A 5,464-nucleotide genomic window follows, 5' to 3' on the forward strand; every position below is an offset into this window, starting at 1 on the left:
ATGTAATGTATTGAAATAAAATAAAACTAATCAAGAGGTTTATAACCAACAAATGTATGCCACAAAATAAGGAATTTTTGCCTGGTGGTAGTGGCACATGTTTTTAATTCCAGAATTCAGGAAGCAGAGGAAAGACAAATCTCTGAATTGGATGCCAGGCTGATCTATAGAACTAGTTCCATGACAACCAGGACTATATGGAAAAACTGTCTCAAAAAGTAACAAACAAAGAAATAAACAAAAAGGAAGTCTCAATACAAGAAAAGTTGAGGGAGTTCATTACCATTAGATGTAGCTGCATGAAGTGCTAAATGTATTCCCTCATGTTAAAATGACACCAAACTAGTGTACATAAATGAGTGAAAAATTATTGTTAAGGTAAATAAATCAACATTATAAAGAAAAATATAATTGTAGAGGAATCTTGATCCAGCAACATGGTTGTTCTGGCAAGGGATCACTTTCAAAGATCTTCTAGGTCTGTGTGATCTGTCTGGAATATAAACATGACCTTAGTACACATATTTAATCTAAAAATAAATGTAGGTTAAATTTAGTATGTAGAAGAAAGTAGGTATTTTTGAAAGTGATATCAAATTGAGAGGTAGACAACATGACAATTCAGAGAAAGACTTGATAGAATGAGTCAGAGAAAGGATATATCCAACGCTCAGGAGAATGAACAGGAAAGAGAGGCTGCATAATAGCACATTGTTGTTAAGTGTCCATACCCTACAATTATAGGTTTCTATTACTAGCTAAAAACAAGTTCCTGTTTCTTATACCTTATATTACTCTGCCATACATGCTTTTCAACCTGCACTGAACTTATGACCCCACGATGGATGTATATATGACTACTCTTTGCCTTGATGAACTCATGCTCCTGATGTATTGTCTTAGTCAGAGTTTCTATTCCTGCACAAACATCATGACCAAGAAGCAAGTTGGGGAGGAAAGGGTTTATTCGGCTTACATTTCCATACTGCTGTTGATCACCAAAGGATGCAGGACTGGAACTCCAGCAAGTCAGAAAGCAGGAGCTGATGCAGAGGCCATGGAGGGATGTTCTTTACTGGCTTGCTTCCCCTGGCTTGCTCAGCCTGCTCTCTTATAGAACCCAAGACTACCAGCCCAGAGATGNCACCACCCACAAGGGGCCCTCCGCCCTTGATCGCTAATTGAGAAAATACCTTACAGCTGGATCTCATGTAAGCATTTCCTCAACTAAAGCTCCTTTCTCCGTGATAACTCCAGCTGTGTCAAGTTCACACAAAACTAGCCAGTACATGTATGATTATCCTTTATCTTAGAAAATTTGTTTTTAGAATATATATAAAGGGATCTCACAAACCTAGTCTGGTACTTCTCTCTCAAATTCCAAGTTAGAATAAGACAGGTGGCTGGCCAGTCCCAGGTGCACCTCTAAAATAAAGGTTATTTTATCTGGAGAATAGTGGATTTGGTCTTTAACCTCACATATTTGGGCTTATCATTTAGAGGTCGCAGTGAGTCCAACTTGTATATAGAAATTTAGAAGCCAAATCCTTCTCTTTGTTTCCTAGGGACTTCTGCTCCCTAGGGAATGAGCAACTTGGAAATATTCTAAGAGCCCTGAGGCATACCTTTGGCTGATCAAACTGCCAGAGCAAATGGCCACATCAAAGAAAGAAAAGCAAGCACTTTTTACAGATGCCTACTTGGGTAAGTCATGGAAACATTTTAATTATTTCTGTGACATAGGGTTCTGTTTCTGCTCTCAGTCTGGTTCTGTATAATCCTCATCTGGGGAATGGGGGATGGGACAGAACAATGGCAGGACTGAAAACATCCAATATTTCCTTGTCCTGGACAACAAATAAGATGTTCCTGGTCCCATCTGGTTATTTCTAGTTACTTGGGAGTTTGAACAGAGTCAATAGTTATTTTTCTTCTCTCATCCACCTTTGAACCGTGTTGAGGCTGGGGGATGGGCAGCCAGAGAGGGTAGACACATGAGTACCCATTAACAGACTTTCAATATCTAGGCTGTACAACACAGCTGACGAACCATAAGGATTTGCCATGCTACTAAGGATCAAGTCAAAAGTTTGGATAGGCTAAAATCATAAACATTAGAGCATATAAAGTATAAATAATGAGGATCTATCTATAAACATGAGTCGTTCTGTACTATTATTATAGTAAGATTTCAAATGTTTATAGTTCTAACATTATTCAATTGAATTCTGATAAATTGGTAAAATACTGACTGCTATTAGTTACAAGCTCAATATTTTACATTTTCTCTGGTGGTATTCTAAATATAAGCATAAAGATGCTTCTTATCATGCAAAAATCATATTTGTCCAAACTATATATTCTGGAGAAAAAATGTTCATATAAACTACAAAGCATATAGATACTCACTGACAAATTTTATGAAATTATTCTAAAATGTAGTCACAGAGGAAATTATTTTAAAATATTCATTCAGGCCAAAGATAAGCAAATATTCCATGTGACAATTCTGAAATGTTGTATTAACAAGGAAGATTTGTACCCAGGTGCAAATGCTCAACTTATAACTGAAGGTAGAGTAAGTAGCATGGATAAAGGTACTTACTTGCTGTATAGTATGAATAATTGAGTTCAGTACCTATGAGTCACATGGTGGGAAACGTAAAGCAACCTGGTAAGTTGTTCTTTGCCTGCCACATGTGTTTCCTCCCTACCCCCAAACAATAATGTAATAAAAGTTATCCCTCCAATAAATAATTCTCAAAGTGTATCATAAACCAACTTTTCCTTTGAAGGAGTAATAAAAAAGCAAAGAGTATGCAAAGCTAACAGGAATAAGAAATGCACTAATTGAAATGGAAACAACTTAGTGAATTAGAAGCACAGATAATTCATAAAATAGGCTTGATTTATGAAAGGCATCAATAAAATAAATAATATTTATTATTTATTAACTAATCCAAAATAACTAGGATAAAAAAGAAGACTCAACTTACTATGGAACAAGAGAATGTTAGGAAAAGTATCACCAAGTTTTCATTAATAAAAGAATCATAAGCCAGATATGTAATATTTGAAAACCAGAATAAACAACAACCTAGATGCAATACACAAATTACTATAAACACATAATCTATTAAAAATTATTCATGAAGTAAGAAAAATTGTGAATAGAAATGTAGCCAGCAAATTATAATGAGCCATTCTGTAAAGAAAATCTTGGATAAGGCGACTTCAGTGAAAAATTCTACCTAATATTTAAGAATAACTCAATATCAATCATTCTTGAACTATTCTAAAATTCTAAGTAGAGTAATTCCTAGATACTTTGACAGAGCCATAGTTGCCCTGATGTGTAGTGTTAACCAGACTAAAACAAGAAAACCAAAGAACAGGACATATTTATGAATTGGCATTCAACATTTTTCTTCTACAAAATACTAGTTATTAAATGGACTGCACAACCTGATCAAGTCTATCCATATGGTAGCTCAACATTCAAAAATAGACTAACATAACATACTATAATGCTAGACTAGAGGGAATAAAAGGCCAAAGGGTTGTCTATTGATACAATAAGAGCAGTTTTAAAATATTAATATTCATGATAAAATAGACAACAAAATAAGACGAGAAGGGAAGTACCTCATCATAATAAGTACCATCATAACCTCCCATAGTCAACATACACACTATTGAAAAGTCAGAATCCTTTCCCACTGAGATCAGGAACATGATAAAAATGCTTACTTTTGCCACAAAGGTATTATACTAAAAATTTTGTATAACTATTATACAAATGCCAATTTCTAACTAGAACTTCTAACTAGAATAATTTGTCAAAAAGAGCAGCTATTCAATTTAAAAAATCTCATCTTGTGTGGTAGAAACTTAACCATGACCACAATTCCTAAAGAATTGGAAACTTCAAGACATTCTCTTTTCTCTGAGTTCTCATGCTGGTTATGGAATACCTTCAAAGTCCTCTGGCTCCTAGTAGGAAGCCAAAAATAAAGTCACATCTTGAGTGTGTGCGTCTGCGTTTGCATGTACGTGTGTGTGTGTGTGTGTGTGTGTGTGTGTGTGTGTGCTTTAATCATTTTTGATATCGAAACCACATTTGAGTGGGGAAACCAATAACGAGTTAGCGAACTGACTACAATATCTATTACTCAGTTTAAATACATTTTAAGTTTTACAGTATATACTAGTATCACCTTACACAGTAGTTCTCAAGAGTTCAATATATTTTCAATAACAGTCATTAGTGTGTGCGGGGTCGTGGGTGTAGTGGAAAAGGGGAGTGGGAGAGAATCCATTTCCCGCCAGAGTTCTGGTGCTCTGGGCAGGTGGACGCAGGAGGACTGCTGGATACTTTCCATGTGGCCCCAGGTGGGCATCTGGCTGTGTTAGGCCACTGACCCCACACAGCAGGTGGTGGACAAGGGGCAGCTCCAGATACCAGGTTCTCAGTCTCCGGCATCCCACATACATCCCATACAGCAGAGGAGCTGAGAATAGATAGGGGCCCCGGGGCAGCACTAGGCCCTGGAGAGGAAAGGAAGAGAGGTCAGGGGGAGGGGACACTGGGAGGTTCCCATGCAAGCAAGAGTCCTTAGTCCGGTCCATGGCTGTAGTGCGGGAAGGCCTTCTGGCTAGAGGTTAGACATGGCTCATTAGGAGAAAGCCTACCCCATCTTTCAAACAAGACGGACCTTCATGATCTGAGACAGTATATGGTTTTAGAACTTTATTGTAGAAAGGCAGAGAGAAGAGAGGAGGTAGAAAGAGAGAGGGATAGGCTGGCCATGGCCATGAGGAGAGATGGAAGAAGAGAGAGAGAAAGAGGAAAGGCTAGAGTAAGAAAGTTTAAAGAGTGTGAGGAGGGGCTGAGCAGCTCCTCTTATACTGGGCTTTGTTATCTTGATGCAGCTAGGTAACTGTGGAAGAGTCTAGCCTGAATGAAAGAAGCTTGGGACATTGTCTATGTGACTGCCAGCCACATGTTTCTCTTGTGGGGGCTGTGGGAGTGGTAACTTGGACAGGAGCCAGGGGTCCAGGAGACATGATGGAACACCTCCTGTCCCATGTAGGTGGAAATTACTACCCACCGTGTCCCACCAGGGTTCAAGACCTAAGCTCTACTGGAGACCAGGCTGTCTGTGCATAGCCCATTGCCCCACAAGTGTGCTTTTAATATGAGTCTTTTTTATAAAGGAGGTCACCAAATTTCAATGTACATTTCCCCTTCCTATTACCATTTCTTTCTTCTTTTAATAAATAGGAAAAGCAAATATGATATTTAATATTGTCAAATTGGTGTTATTTAGAGTCACCATGGAAACAGGTCTCTGGGCTTTTTTATGAAGAAGTTCATTGAGGTAGAAAATCGACTCTAAATGTGAGTAAGAATACCCTCGTGTGTGTGTGTGTGTGTGTGTGTGTGTGTGTGTGTGTGTGTGTG

Source organism: Mus pahari, chromosome X (assembly GCF_900095145.1).
Source record: "Mus pahari chromosome X, PAHARI_EIJ_v1.1, whole genome shotgun sequence".
Taxonomy (NCBI): Eukaryota; Metazoa; Chordata; class Mammalia; order Rodentia; family Muridae; genus Mus; species Mus pahari.